Raw genomic sequence first — 16,901 nt, 5'->3', positions numbered from 1 at the left:
AAATGCATGATTTGCTTTATTTCATATAATATTCACCACAAGGTAGATAATGTCAATATTGCTCATGTTTTACTGATGAGGACACTTGAGCTCCTGGAGATCAGAAGTGGATCTCAAATCTGAATTTGCTGGGCTCTCATCCATCCCAGAACTCATCGGGAGCTGGTTTAATGGACATGCAAGGGGTGCAGGTTTTGGCATCAGACCAATCAGTTTAAATCCTCCTCTGCCTCTTGTTACCAACTGTATACCTAGGCAAGTTAGCTCATTACTCTGTTCCCCCTTTCCTCGTTAACACAGTGGGACAGCACTGCTACTCACCTATGGTGAAGCATGGTGACCAGAGTCAGATTCTGCCCAGGAAGCTTTCCCATTTCTTTTATTTTGGTTCTTTAAGGGGAGACCTCCTGGTGAGCTGTCAGTCACTGCGCTCCCACTCCCTGGTAGGTAGAGGCAGTTGACACAAGATGGCCAGTCAGAGACCTCACTTTTCTGCTGAGTCAGTGGGAATGCTGGTTTCTCCCACAGTCATTGCTAAACTAGGAGGATGTGACTATTGCTGACAGCTACTTTGCCCTCTGGGTAGAGAGAGCCTGCTTGTGAAGTGAAGCCAGGTGAAGAGAAGCAGAACTGAGAGATGAAGGGAAAGAACCCTGATTTCTCTTTGAGCTTCTGGATCCAGCCCTGCCTGAAGGCACACTTCTAGACTTTCCTTTAATTGAGCCAATAAACTCACTTCTTTCTTAAACTTGTTCGAGTTTTGTTTGCCAACCTGGTGGCATCTAGACTAACCTACTACCTCCTAGGATTGTTGTCAAAATCAAGTGAGATAATATAGGTGCAGCTCTTAGCATAGTTACTGGCATATGATAAGTGTTCAAAAAGTATTAGCTCATATTATAATGAATACTGTGTGCCAAGCCCTGTGCAGGACACTAAGGAATCAGGTGAATGAGACTTAGTATCTGCCTTTGAGAATATCACACTCTAGTGAAGGAGACAGACAAACCAATAGACAGATATAAAGCACTTAAGACATGATTAAGTACTGGGTCCCATGGCAATACTGAATAACTAATTGTCTGGAGGGAGTGGTGGGTAGGTGGATTGGAAAAAGAGTCCCAGATGACATGAGGTTAAGAGGAGTCTTAAATGATGGGTGGTTATTCATAGTGGACAAGGTGGGTGTTATGGGGTGAATTATGTCCCCCCCGCCCCCCCGCAAAGAAATGCTGAAGTCCTAACCCTCAGTACCTCTGAATATGACCTTGTTTGGAAATAGTCATTGGAGATATAATTAGTTAAGATAAGGCCATACTGGAGTAGAGTGGGCCCCTAATCCAAAATGACTGGTATTGTTATAAGAAGATGATCATGTGAAGATACAGAGACATAGGGAGAATACTATGTATGGATGGAGACAGAGATTGGAGTAATGCATCTACAAGCCAAGGATTGCTGGCCATCACCAGAAGGTAGGAGGGAGGCATGGAACAGATTCTTCCTCCTAGCCCTCAGAAGGAACCAACACTGCTGACACCTTGATTTTAGATTTCTAGCCTCCAGAACTGTGAAAGAATACATTTCTATTGTTTTAAGCCATCTAGTTTCTGGTACTTTGTTATGGCGGCCCTAGGAAACTAATAAGTGGATATAGCAAATGCTGTCAGTGCTTCACCTACCTGTACCCTCAGCCACCTCAGAGGTCACCTCCAGTTTTAGTGGATAGATCCTGGCTTCTACCTAAAGCATACCCTAGGCTCAGCCCATACTGAAGGAAGGCCAGAAATGTCAGGGAATTAACACCTTTAGAAGGATTAGGATCAATAATTTATCAAGAATCCCTAAAATCAGTAAGAAAAAGACAAACACCTCAGAAGGATAATAGGCAGAGACTTGAACAATTTTACAGAAGAAATGGGGTGAAAAGAACTCTACAAGTTTTCAAGATTTCAAACTTGGCCACATAGAAATTAAGGAGTTGTGTTCAATTGAGGACTTCATAGACAAAGCTATCAGAAGGTTGAAAAACTGGGGGAAAAAACTATCTTTTTCATGGCTAGATAATAGCAAATGGGTAACATAGTCACTATGTAACAAACTCATGGCAAATTAACAAGAAAAAGACAGGAAACTCTGTAGAAAGATGGACAAAGGATATGAGTAGGCAGTTTACAGAAGGGGAAATGCAAATGGCCAGGAAGTATTTGCTCAACCTTCTTATAGTCACAGAAATGAAATTAAGACAATGAGATGTTACTTTATATCTATCAAAGCAGCAAAGAGAAAAAAAAGTAAGAGGAGGATAAGTGTTGGCAAAGATGAGGGGACACTGGAAACTTCTGTACTCCTGCTGGGATTTCAAACTAGCACAGTTTTCTGGAGAGCAGTCTAGCAGGACTTAATGAAATTATGTATGTGTTTACCTTGAGATTCGCTGATCCCAACCCTAGGTAAACAGAGACACTATTACATATATCCATAAAGGGATTTGTACGAGGATGTTGTCTGAAAAGTTTTAAAATTTTACTTTTCACTTTTAAGTTTTTCATTCATCTGCAATTAAAATTTTTATTAATTCTGGTGTGAGGTAGAGGTCCAGTTTAACTTTTTCCCATATGGATATCCAGTGATTCCAGTACCACTAACTGAATACTCCGTCCTTTCCCCAGAGATCCACAATGATGACCATGTCAAATTTCAATTCTGTATGTGAGTGGGACTTGTTTTGGACTCTATTATGTTCCACTGGTGAATTTTTTCACTCCTACACCCATACCATACCTGTCTTTATTATAACTTTATAATAAGTATTGATTTCTGGAGGCCAAATACCCTCACCTGCCCCCATGCCCGCCTGCCACTTGAGCCTTTGCTCTTCTCTGTGCATTTTATAATCAAGTTTTCAATATCCACTGAAAAGTTTCTTATCTGGCCTCTGAAGGAATTTGTAAAATGTTGGAGTAATCTATTTGACTTTTTGGAAGAATTTTCCGTAAGACCATCCTGAACCTCATGTTTTCTTTTAAGAAAAAAAAATTAAACTATCAACTGAATTACTTTAACTATTATAGAGCTATTTGAGTTTTCTATTGCTTCTTGAGTTGGTTTTAGTAAACTAGTTGTGTGTGTTTTTTTAAAGGGTTAGGGCCACTGTAGTGAGAGCCCAGAATCCTAACCATTAGGCCACCAGGGAACTCCCCAATAAAACTCTTTTCAAAATAATGTTTTAAATGCTTAGAATTATAAAGCAAGCCAGTTGTATTGAAATACAGTTATCAGAATAGTTAAAGTATTTGTGTACTTTTAAATTAATGCATTAAATAACAAGCTCTAACAGTAAGCCTAATAACTACTGTGATTTTGAAGTCATGATAGGAGTAAAATGTGTTTTGGAATACTGCAATAAAGTGATGTGAAAATATTTATGATTTACATCGGTGACAAAGTCACAGGTACTGTAATATTTCTGTGATTTGTTGTCTACCTTTATGAATGATGGGAAGGCTAAACTTTAGTTAGAAGTTAGTAAAAATAAAGGCATATTTTTTTCCTTCTAAGGTCATGGACTCCCTGAATTCTATCCAATGACTCAGTGGGAGTCCATGGGTCCTACAGTAAGAACCCTTGCCTCGTTTTTTAATCTTTTCTTCCTTTGCTGTGAGTCTGTTATAAATGACGTAGTATTGGCTTTAAAAATATTTCTTCTAAAAGTCTCTGTCTTTTGGTCAGATACTTCAATCCATTTACACTTGCTGTAATTATCGTTATATTTTAGATTTTCCCTGCCATCTTTTTTTTTTTAAATAGATCTTTATTGGAGTATAATTGCTTCACAATACTGTGTTAGTTTCTGTTGTACAACAGAGTGAATCAGCCACATGCATACATATGTCCCCATATCCCCTCCCTCTTGAGCCTCCCTCCCATTCTCCCTATCCCACCCCTCTAGGTGGTCACAAAGCATGGAGCTGATCTCCCTGTGCTATGCTGCTGCTTCCCACTAGCTAGCTATTTTACATTCAGTAGTGTATATATGTCAATGCTACTCTCACTTCGTCCCAGCTTCCCCCTCCCACCCTGTGTCCTCAAGTCCATCCTCTATGTCTACATCTTTATTCCTGCCCTGCAACTAGGTTTATCAGTACCATTTTTTTTTTTTTTAGATTCCATATATATGTGTTAGCATACAGTATTTGTTTTTCTCTTTCTGACTTACTTCACTCTGTATGACAGACTCTTTGTCCATCCACCTCACTACAAATAACTCAATTTCGTTTCTTTTTATGGCTGAGGAATATCCCATCATATATATGTGCCACATCTTCTTTATCGATTCATCTGTCGATGGACATTTAGATTGGTTCCATGTCCTGGCTATAGTAAATAGTGCTGCAGTGAACATTGTGGTACATATCTCTTTTTGAATTATGGTTTTCTCAGTGTATATGCCCAGTAGTGGGATTGCTGGGCCATATGGTAGTTCTATTTATAGTTCTTTAAGGAACTGTTTTCCATAGTGGTTGTATCAATTTAAATTTCCACCAACAGTGCAGGAGGGTTCCCTTTTCACCACACCCTTTCCAGCATTTATTGTTTCTAGATTTCTTTTTTTTTTTTAAAGATTTATTGATTGATTGATTGATTGCTATGTTGGGTCTTCGTTTTTATGAGAGGGCTTTCTCTAGTTGTGGCAAGCGGGGGCCACTCTTCATCGCGGTGCGCAGGCCTCTCACTACCGTGGCCTCTCTTGTTGTGGAGCACAGGCTCCAGACGCGCAGGCTCAGTAGTTGTGGCTCACGGGCCTAGTTGCTCCGCGGCATGTGGGATCTTCCCAGAACAGGGCTCAAACCCACGTCCCCTGCATTAGCAGGCAGATTCTCAACCACTGCGCCACCAGGGAAGCCCCTAGATTTCTTGATAATGGCCATTCTGACCAGCATGAGGTGATATCACATTGTAGTTTTGACTTGCATTTCTCTAATGATTAGTGATGTTGAACATCTTTTCATGTGCCTCTTGCTCATCTGTATGTCTTCCTTGGTGAAATGTCTGTTTAGGCTTTCTGCCCATTTTTTAACTGGATTGTTTGTCTTTTTGATATTGAGCTCCATGAGCTGTTTGTATATTTTGGAGATTAATCCTTTGTCTGTTGTTTCATTTGCAAATATTTCCTCCCATTCTGAGGGTTGTCTTTTTGTCTTGTTTATGGTTTCCTTTGGTGTGCAAAAGCTTTTAAGTTTAATTAAGTCCCATTTGTTTATTTTTGTTTTTATTTCCATTACTCTAGGAGGTGGGTCAAAAAAGATCTTGCTGTGGTTTATGTCAAAGAGTGTTTTTCCTATGTTTTCCTCTAAAAGTTTTATAGTGTCTGGTCTTATATTTAAGTCTTTAATCCATTTGGAGTTTATTTTTGTGTATGGTGTTAGGGAGTGTTCTAATTTCATTCTTTTACCCATAGCTGTCCAGTTTTCCCAGCACCACTTATTGAAGAGGCTGTCTTTTCTCCACTGTATGTTCTTGCCTCCTTTGTCATAAATTAGGTGCCCATATGTGCGTGGGTTTATCTCTGAGCATTCTATCCTGTACCATTGATCTATATCTATGTTTTTGTGCCAGTACCATACTGTCTTGATTACTGTAGCTTTGTGGTATAGTTTGAAGTCGGGGAGCCTGATCCCTCCAACTCCATTTTTCTTTCTCAAGATTGCTTTGGCTATTCGAGGTCTTTTGTGTTTCCGTACGAATTGTAAAATTTTTTGTTCTAATTCTGTGAATAATGCCATTGGTAGTTTGATAGAGATTGCATTGAATCTGCAGATTGTTTTGTGTAGTATAGTCATTTTCACAATATTGATTCTTCCAATCCAAGAGTATGGTATATTTCTCCATCTGTTTATGTCATTTTTTATTTCTTTCATCAGTATTTTATAGTTTTCTGAGCACATGTCTTTCGTCTCCTTAAGCAGGTTTATTCCTAGGTATTTTATTCTTTTTGTTGAAATGGTAAATGGGAGTGTTTCCTTCATTTCTCTTTCTGATTTTTTGTTGTTGGTGTATAGGAATGCAAGAGATTTCTGTGCATTAATTTTGTATCCTGCAACCTTACCAATTCATTGATTAGTTCTAGTAGTTTTCTGGTGGCACCTTTAGGATTTTCTATGTATAGTATCATGTCATCTGGAAACAGTGACAGTTTTACTTCTTTTTTTCCCATTTGTATTCTTTTTATTTCTTTTTCTTCTCTGATTGCTGTGGCTAGGACTTCCAAAACTATGTTGCATAAGAGTGGCCCTGCCATCTTAGTTACTAAAAATATCAACTAGAATGAAGTTTGACTTATACTATAGAAAACTCCAAATAATAATGGTTTAATTAAGATACAATTTTATCTCTCTTTTAGTCTAGGACTCCATAGTCATCAGGGATCCATTTTCCACCTTCTTAGTTGTAGCTTCCATCTTCAAGTTTATCCTAAGATTCAAGATTGCTGCTGGAGCTTTAGCCTTCACAAACTCATTCCAAGCAGCAGGAAGGAAGAATGGTGGAAGAATAAAAAGGGTGCACCTCCACTTACACTTCATTAGCCATAACTTAGTTATCTGGTCTCATTAATAGTAGCAAAGGATACTGGGAAACGCTTTTTTTGGTTGGGTACATTGATGACCTGAATAACATCAGGGTTATTTTATTAAGGAAGAAGAGCATGGTGGACTTTAGCAGTCTCTGCTTTAGTCTCCCGACCACAGGTGTGTCCAACTGTCAACAGCAGTGGCTCTGAACCTTCAGTATGGTACCTGACCCATAGAGGACTGGCCTGCCATCTGGTGGCAGGTTGGTTACATTGGATTCCTTTCATTGTGCAAGTGGCATAGATTTGCCCTCACTGGAATAGACATTTATTCTAGCTATGGTTTTGCATTCTCTGCTGGCCATGCTTCTGCCAGCAACATCATTAGTGGATTTACTGATGTCTTATTCATAATCATGGTAGGCCAAATAGCATTGCTGTTGACCAGAGACGTTTTTCAGCAAAAGAAGTAAAGAAATTGGCAGATGAGTATGAGATTCACAGTTGTTGCCACAAACTCTTATCATCAGAATCATCTGGCTTTATGGGTTGGTGACATGGCCTACTGGTACTTGGTTAGTATTGGCTAGAAGACAACTTTGTACAAATCTTAAGTGCTGGCCCAAGTTGGCATATGCTCTGATTCAGCAACCAATGCAAGTTGATGTTTCTCTCTTTTCCAGAATCCATGGGTCATGGAATCTTAGGCTGGATCACTTAAAAATTTTTTGCTCCCTTTTCCCAAGGCCTTGGGCTCTGCTAGTTTAGAGGTCTTGGTATGCAAAGGAAGAATGTTTCCACCAGAGCACCACCGAGGTCCCATTGATTTGGAAATTGAGACTGACATCTGGCAGTTTCAGACTCTTCATGCCCTGGATGATTCCTCCTGAATGAAGCTCAGGTGATTCCACCAGGTAAAAACCTTTGACCACATGAAGTGCTTGCTGAAGGCAAAGGAAAAATGGAATGGATAGTAGAGGAAGGATGTTATAAATGCCTCATGACCAGTAACAGAAATGAGAATTATATCACTTATCTATATATTCTTCCTTCCTTGCTATGCCATGCATATATTTAGTGATGGTGCTAATTGTCTCTCTTTCTTCTTCTACCATTTTGTATAGGGTCAAATGTTGGTGGTAAACTGTACAGTTTAGTGCATAGATTATAGAATATGGAATATTGTGGGACTGAGGTTAGAGAAGTGAACATACTCAAGCTCCCCGGAGTGGGAGCTGGGTGCAGTTACTGCTGGGGCTTTGGATTTTTTTTTTTTTCCTAAGGAAAGGATAAGAATGTTCTTTTTTGAGATACCTTTGCATTAATTTGGGCAGTAACATGTTGTGGTTGTTTTATGGACGTTTCAGAATGGAAAGTAGGGTGGAAATGGATGTTGAGGAACTAAGGAGTGAACTGTGGCAAATACTGAAGACCGACCCTACTCAGCATCTCTTCATAATGACTTCTACTGTAGAGGCTGGAAGGCTAGAGAAGACATTACCAGGCTCTCTTGCAGCTAGGATTTCCATATGTCACCTGGCTTCTGCCAGGAAGATGCAAACAAACCAGAAATGGAAAGTAGAATTGAGCACTGGGAGGAGGTAGACACATGGCTCTTCTGGAGGTACTGAAGTGGAGGCATTTCAGTTCTTCTGAGGCAGGTGTGGAGGAAGCCCTAGGGCCAGTCCAGTTCCCACCTTCTTGGTGCTAACAGGAGTGTCAGCTGCTTCCCACCTTGGCAGCTTTCCTGACTGTGACTAGGGCAGTGAGATTCTTGAGTCAGCAGTGGTGGCAGTGGTGGCAGAAGCGCCCCTGAAAGGCTAGTTTTGCAATGAGGTTTGGGGATTATTCCTGGAATAGAGTCTGCTTCTCAGCCCTTCTAATGAGTTTGAAACCAACCTAATCACCTTAGTTAACCTAACAGTAGTTCCCATGCTCCAAACATCCCAGGGGAGCTCCCAGGCCAGTCCTTTCCCTACTCAGAGCCCAGGGACAGAGGAGTGAGGGCAGAGCTGGTAGGGGAGAAACAACTTCTTCTGGAACTCTCTGCGCAGTGGCCTACTCCGGGTAGCACCAGGCACTTGCAGATTAATTTTTAACATGACCCAGGGGAGTCCAAAGGGCTGAGTTCCCACCTCTGAGATCATGAGATCCTATTCCCTTCCAGGGGTCTCTGGCCCGTGGGGGAGGCAGCAGGAGAGCTGGACCCAAAGGTGCACCCTCTGTGGCAACCCTCTGTGCATCTCTGACCAAGGTGAGCCAGGATATGTCTGCGGTGTTTCCCTCCCCTCACAGGTCATGGCTGCAAGGACACAGGGGAGGAGGAGGAGTTTGTCTGCCTGGGGGTGGGGGGCAGCAGGAAAAGCCCCAGAGAGGAGGTGATACTGCAGCTGGATCTTGAAGGACAAGTAGTTCACCAGTGAGTTGAGCAGGGAAGGGCATTCCAAGAAGAGGGAACAGCTTGAACAATGGCTCAGAGATGCTGTCCACTTCTGTTTCCCTATAGTGATTAATGGTAAAATCTTTAACGCGTCACGTGTATGGGGGCTTGTTCTGGGGCCTGCAGAGGAAGATGCGGGGGAGGGTATTCTAGGCCCTGCCAGTCTCAGTTAAAACACATCCCAAATGATTGACTGGATCGGGCAGCCGTGAAATGGGGGACATCAGAGTTTGATGGGTGCCTGTCAAGTGTGAGGTCTTGCGCTGGGCGCTGTGACACACCTGCCATCCTCACAGCCGCCCTGTAGGGGAGGAGGGCTGCCCATTGTACAGATGAGGATACTGAGGCTCTGAGAGATGAAATCTTTTGCACAGGGTCCTTCAACAAGCAAGAGAGTGGCAGAACCAAGATATGACACAAGATTTTTATGACCCTAAATGCCATCCAGGGAGAGGACAACAGGTTCAGTAAGACATGTGGCAAAAATGCAGCTGCGTTTTCCTCCTGCCCCTGGGCGGCTCAGTGGAGCTTGGGCTGTTCCCGTAGCAAGCCTGGTTCTTAAAAGAGAGGGGCCTTCTGCTCTCGCTGGGGTGGGGCTCTGGGGGTGCAGAGGGCCCCTTTGCTACACAGGGAGACCACATTCTCCTGGCTTTGCTCCTACTTCTCTGCCGTCTCCATCCTTGGCTTCTTCTCTGCTCAGCCACCAAGCACAGAGAGGTCTCTGCCTCTGTCCACGTTCACTCCTCTCCTCTCCCAGGTGATTTCATCCAGAATTATGGCTTGAAATGCCATCAAGAATCATCACTTCCAAACTTACATGCCTCGTTCTTGGAAATAGTCCTGCTTATCCAGCTGCCCACTTGGCCTCTCCGTTTGGATGTTTATTAGCATCATAACTCGAGGAGATCTAAAACAAAACTTCTGTCCTCACCCGATCCCCGACCTGTCCCTGCCCCTGCCCTGGTCTGTGCCTCAGTTAAAGGTAAGATCAGTTACTCAGGCCGCAAACCTAGAAGTGACCCTCTATGCCTTGCTTTCCTTCATCCCCCATTCACTCCATCACCAGGCTCTGGCTCTACCTTCAACATACATTTTGAATTCAGCCACTCCTCCCCATCTTCACCGCTGCAGCCCTGGTCTACGGCACCACCGGCTCACAGCTAGACCTCTAATTGGTCTTCCTGCTTCCTCTCTTACTCCCTCTCCCAATTCCATCCTTTAAAAAGGGGTCTGAGTGAGCTTTTGAAAACACAAACAACCCCGTAGTTTCCACTAATTGGAATAGAACCCAAAGCCTTCACCGTGGCTTATGCAGCCCTGCCCACCTCTCTGGCCTCATGTCCTGTGAGTCTCCATCACCCACTAGCCACATTCAACACACCAAGGACGTTCTCATCATAGGATCTTTGTGCAGGTTGTTCTCTCTCCTGGATGTCTCTTCCCGGGGGGCCTTCAAATGGCATCTGCTTTGAGAGCCTTTCCTGACTGCATCTCCCTATTACTCTCTCCTGTTACCCCACTCACTTTCCTTCAGAGGGCGCTTCACTATCTGATAACATTAGCTATGGGCTGACTGTCTGTCTAGAATGGCAGATGGATGTCTATGTTGTCTCCTGGGCACCTATGGCCTGGCACATTGTAGAGGTTCAAAAAACACGTGAAAGGGAGGGGAGAAGCCCCCCAAAGTACAGTTCAGGGCAAACTCTGGGGCCCCAGAAAAGACCCAAGAGTCATAGTAGATTTGTCCACCTTGGTTACTTAACCTTAAATAACTGCCCATTGGGGCCACCTGGTCTCTGTCTGAAATTCCTTTCTCCCTGCATTCAAGAGTAGTCAGGATAAAGTCCACCCAAGGCAGCCCTTAACCTCCTAATCTGCAGCCACCACAGGCAGATTTAAGGTGACCTCACAGAATTCTCCAATATCAATTCACCTTACACTGGGGTAACTAGAAGGGCCAACAGAGAGGGTTCCCAAAGCAAAGAAACTTGGATCCATAATATGATAATGACTACATTTGACTGAGCTATTATTTCATGCCAAACAAGATATAATGCTTTCCATACATTTTCTCATTCAATCCTCAGAGACACACCTTGAGGCTGTTGTATTCATTATCTACTGCTGTGTAACAAACCACCTTAACATGGAGTGGTTTAAAGGAATAACCATTTTACTTGCTCGCAATTCGATAGGCCAGCAATTTGAACTGGACTCAGCTGGGAAGTTCTTTTGCCGGTCATGCCTGGGGTCACTCACGTGCAATCATCCAAGGGAACAAATGGGTTCAAGAGGTTTAACATGGCTTTGCTCACATGTCTGGAGGTTGGTGCTGACTGTTGACCAGGTCAGGTGTCTCCAGCAGGCCAGCTTGGGCTTCTTCCAGGGGATGGCAGAGTTCCAGGACAGCAAGCCCCAGTGTGCAGCATTTTTCAAGACTTTGCTTGAGTCACGTTTGCTGATGTCCCATTGCCAGAGGAAGTCACACTGCCAAGCCCAGAGTCAATGTGAGAGGGGACTTACACAAGGAGAGATAATTCATCAGAGGCCATTATGGAACAATCTATCATGGAAGTTAGTATGTTATTATCCATGTTTTTTAAGTGAGGAAACGGGGAATCAGAAAGGGTAAGAAACATGCTCCAGGTCACATGGCTATGAAGAGGCAGAGTGGAACAGAAATCCTTGGCTCACAAGCCTCAGGATCTCCACTGCTTTGCAAAGGCAATTAAGTCCCCACTGTGAGGAACCAAATTCCCACCAAGGGAAATGATACCAAGCTCATCTTCACCAAGCTCTCAGGTACACTCCTTTTATTACATCCAGTCAAAATCACATCAGCTGGGACTTTCCTGGTGGCTCAGTGGTTAAGAATCCACCTGCCGGGCTTCCCTGGTGGCTCAGTGGTTGAGAATCTGCCTGTTAATGCAGGGGACACGGGTTCGAGCCCTGGTCTGGGAAGATCCCACATGCCACGGAGCAACTAGGCCCGTGAGCCACAACTACTGAGCCTGCGCGTCTGGAGCCTGTGCTCTGCAACAAGAGAGGCCACGATAGTGAGAGGCCCGCGCACCGTGATGAAGAGTGGCCCCCGCTTGCCGCAACTGGAGAAAGCCCTAGCACAGAAACGAAAACCCAACATAGCAATCAGTCAATCAATCAATAAATCAATAAATCTTAAAAAAAAAAAAAAAAGAATCCACCTGACAATTCAGGGGACACATGTTCAAGCCCTGGTCCGGGAAGATCCCACATGCCGCGGAGTAGCTAAGCCTGTGTGCCACAACTACTGAACCTGTGCTCTAGAGCCTGCGAGCCACAACTACTGAGCCCATGTGACACAACTACTGAAGCCGGCGTGCCTAGAGCCCATGCTCCTTCCGCAATAAGAGAAGCCACCACAATGAGAAGCCCGCGCACCGCAACAAAGATTAGCCCCTGCTCGCTGCAACTAGAGAAAGCCCGCGAGCAGCAACGAAGACCCAACGCGGCCAAAAATAAAAATAAATAAATAAGATAAATTTATAAGGGCTTCCCTGGTGGTGCAGTGGTTAAGAATCTGCCTGCCAATGCAGGGGACCCAGGTTCGAGCCCTGGACTGGGAAGATCCCACATGCCATGGAGCAACTAAGCCCGTGTGCCACAACTACTGAGCCTGTGCTCTAGAGCCCATGAGCCACAACTACTGAGCCTGCGTGCCATAACTACAGAAGCCCGTGTGCCTAGAGCCCGTGCTCCACAACAAGAGAAGCCACAGCAATGAGAAGTCCGCACGCTGCAATGAAGAGTAGCCCCCGCTCGCTGCAACTAGAGAAAGCCTGTGCACAACAATGAAGACCCAACACAGCCAAAAATAAATAAGTAAAATAAATAAAAATAAATGTAAAAAAATTTATAAAACAAAAATCGCATCAGCTTAAGTTACTTCTGCTTCTCAGGCTGCTCATCTGTAAAGTGGGTCTAGTAACAGAGCTCTCTTTTCACTATTGTGTTTATTGTCTGTTCTTGCCCTGCTAGAATGGAAGCCCCTTGAGGGCTGGGATTTTTGTCTGTGTTGTTCACTGCTCTAACCCCAGTGCCTAGAACAGTGCCTGGAATAGGGTAGCTTCTCAATAAATCTTTGTTGAGTGACTAAATGGATGGATGGATGAGTGGGGGATTAGGAGCAGGATAGATGGGAGAAGATGAGGAAAGGATAGAGCCATGGCTTTGAGAAAGCTTAAAAAAAAATTGAAAAGCCGCTGGCTTCTCTTCTCTGCCTGGAATGGTTTGCAAACCACCTGCTTGGTCTTCAAGCCTGTGGTGAAGCCCCTCATCCCTCATGCAAAGTCTAAGCAGGTGGGGCAAGGGGGTCGCCTCTCTTCAGGGATGCCCACTTTTTTTTGGCTCTGCCCTCCTTAGCGCTCAGCGTCCTCTCCATTCAGCTGGCAGATGAAGAAAGCAAAAACAAGGCTCACTCAGGGCAGGAATGTGGAATAGGCTCACATGCCATTGTCTAGAACGTAGTCACATGGCCGCACCCGGCAGCAAGGGAGGCTGGGAAATGTGTAGTCATGCCTCTGCAGGGAGAGGTGACGGCTTTGGGGATCATCTTGCCAGTCTCTTCCACGACCATTTCTAGCCCAGAGATTTCATAACCTTGGAATTTTCCATCTCGTAGCACCCACTTTCCTTACACCACTCTACTTCTTCTTTTCCATACATGTGTCTCCTTCTAACAGAATGTATTCATTTACTATGTTTCTTATTTATTGTTGGCCTCTCCTCACTAGGATGCGGGCTCCACAAGGGTAAAGGTCTTTGGTGTTCTGTTCACCACTGTCTCCTCAGGACCCAGGACAGGGCCTGGCGTGCAGAAGGCACTCAATATTTATCAAAAGAAAGTTGAATGGATGCGAGTGTGGCCCTCTGGCCTGCAGCCTCATCCTGAGAGCACAGTAAGCCCTAGACAGATGGTAAGTCTCTCCTCTGCCTGCTGGGAAAGCCACAGTGGGGTCTGGGGAGTGTCCGGGCCTGGCTGAGAAAGGGCACTGTGCCTGAGCCTTCCCAGGTGACTTGCCCTGTGCAGGTTGGCAGCCCTCTTCCCTGGCACAGCTCCACACCCAGGATGCCCGGACTCCTGACTCCATTCAGACCAAGAGGCTTACCTCTCTGGGGAAGCGGCCATTGCGGCCGAGTCACCTGTACTCCGTGCGGTCCTCATGCACAGGGCAGCCTATACCAGTTCATTTTCCAAGACAGAACCTGATTTTTTATGTTTATTAAAAATATTTATTTTATTTTATTTTTTTATTTTTTATTGTTTTGGCCACACCGGGAGGCTTGTGGAATCTTAGTTCCGTGACCAGGGGTTGAACCTGCACCCTCGGCCATGAAAGTGTGGAGTCCTAACCACTGGACTGCCAGGGAATTCCCTGGAACCTGGTTTTTTAAATGTAAAACACAGAAGGGAGCTTGGTTCCTCTTTTCCAATTTTAGGGGACAAACACAATGGTCAGGTGGCAACTTCAGAACATTCGAGCTATAGAGCCGTCCAGCTTCCGTAGCCTTCCTGTGCCTCATTTTCGAGAGAAGGAGACAAAGCCCAGAGAGGTAAAGAGACTTGACCAAGGTTGCCCAGGGTTCCGGTGACCAAGAACTCCCGGGCAGTGCCCACAGCATGCTCCCAGAGGACAGGTGTCTAGGTCCCCCTCCTGGCTGGTTCCCTTCTCTGGGCAAGGCACCAGTGATGGGAAGGGCACAAGGAGACAAGAAGAGATGGCTTGGGGTGGTGGGGTAGGGGGGTGAGGAGAGACCACCCAGAGCTCCTCCTGGAAGCACACAGTGTGGTCAGGGACCAAGCAGAGAAGAGGGTAGAGGCAGCAGAGAAGGGTGGTGGCCTGAGGGCTCAGAGAGAGGCTCTGGTCCTGGTTTTGAAGGTGAAGAAAGAACATCATCCTGACTTGTTGCATTTTGACTCCTTGCAGGATCCCTACCCCCTCCCAACCTCTACAGAAGCTGGCAACCAGCACTCTCTCTAGGACCCAGGGCCACCAGCCTCCACAGCCCTGTTGTAGCACAGACACCTCTTGGTGCAGAGGAAGCACCACTGGACAAGCAATCAGGAGACTTGGGCTCTATCAATTCAAATCATTACTAAGCACCTACTACTTGCCAGGCACTGTCTTCAGCAGGCAAGGGCTCTGCCTCATGGGGCTTCTATTCTAATAGGGGAGACTGTTGATGAACAGACAAACACACGCCTGAGATCATTACAGATGATGAAAACAAGCAGGGTAATGGGACAGATGATGGCTGAACAGGTTAGTTTGAGTTGTGGGGAGGGTGGAAACAAGGAGGGCCTCTCTGAAGAGGTGACATTGGAGCTGTGATCTGTATGTGAGAAGGTGGCAGCCATGTAAAAATCTGAGAGAGGTGTGGTCCCTCCCTGGGAAGTGGCAAGTGCAAAGGCCCTGAGGCAGAAATGAGCTTGTGTTTGGGCAAATATGACCGGTGAGAGGGACAAGAGGAAGAGTATAAAAAGAGGCTCCTTCCCTTTGTCATTATCTCTGTGGGATTTGAGTACATCTTATCTCCTTATTTGACCCCTAAATTTTGGGCATCTGTAAATTTAAACAAACCTTTCTTGGTCCTATTTCCAATTTTTATTTTAACATCTTTTGTACAGAGGACAGGATATTATTAGTCTGAGAGTCAGAAGACCTAAATTATGGCCCCAGAGTTTTCAGTAGCGAGCAGTGTGACCTTGGACAAATCCCTTTTCTCATCTTTAAACCAGGAGATTGGACCACAAGCTCTAAAGGCCCTTCCGGCTGAGACATCCCAGCACTGAGAATTCATGTTAACTCTTCTTGATCCTATTTATTTTCAGCCCACATGTGGAGCTGCTCAGGATACATCTGCTCCTTCTTCCAGGATCTGCACACATTTATTAGATGCTTTTAAAAACGCGAGACAACCTGCACAGACATTAGCAGGAGATGGTCGAATATATCATGCAGCTATTAAAAGAAGAATGACTTACACTAAAATCCCCTGAGCTGGACGGAAGCGCATGATGTAAGTGATAAAACTAGCTGTGGGATGTTAGAGAAAGACTCCGTTTTTGTGAAAACCAAACGACACAATCTCTGTGTGTGTGTATGTGGGTTTGTTTATGCTCACAAGTCAGGAGAAAGGTGGGAGAGAATAAGCAACAGTCTGCAACATTAGTTATCTAGGAGTGTGTGTGTGTGTGTGTGTGTGCGTGTGCGTGCACGTGCACACGTGTGCATGCTTCCTCTAAAGGCAGCAGCACACTTCCCAGAACCCATCCCACCCTCTGGGTCTGTTTATCAATGAGATTCTGGCAGAGGGTACGTGATGCCGGTCTCCGAGTTTGTGTCCTTTGGAGACTGAGGGAGGTAGAGAGGAATAGGTGTGGGCAGTGTCCACTTTGATCTTGGAATGTCCCTCTCACCTCCTGGCACCTGCGCCTCTATTTCAAAGGCTGCTGAATGATCACAATCTGAGGCTGGTTTTGGTGGCAGGAGATGCACCAGAGCTGTCCAGGGCCTGTGGGATCCAAGATCACAGGCACGATTACAACATGAGAAGCAGATGCTCCAGCCTGCTGTTTCCTGCTCCTGCTTTAGGACTTCAGAGGCAGCTTGGGCTGCAAGGGTCTTCTGGGGCCTCCCTGGCCATCCCTCTGACTGCAGATGGGATGAAACCAGCCATCCCTCCAGGCTACCCTGGGGGGGCGGTGTGTGTGGGGAGCTTATTGTTTGAGCTTCTTCTTGGTCATGTAACTCTCCCCTCCAGGGAATCCCTGCAGATGTCTATTTTAAACCTCCCTTGCTGCCGTCTGTGTTCATTTCCTTTGCCTGGGCTCCTCCCCCCAAATAGGAA

The sequence above is a fragment of the Balaenoptera ricei genome, chromosome 1 (assembly GCF_028023285.1).
Source record: "Balaenoptera ricei isolate mBalRic1 chromosome 1, mBalRic1.hap2, whole genome shotgun sequence".
NCBI lineage: Eukaryota > Metazoa > Chordata > Mammalia > Artiodactyla > Balaenopteridae > Balaenoptera > Balaenoptera ricei.
This window is presented reverse-complemented; position numbering follows the sequence as displayed.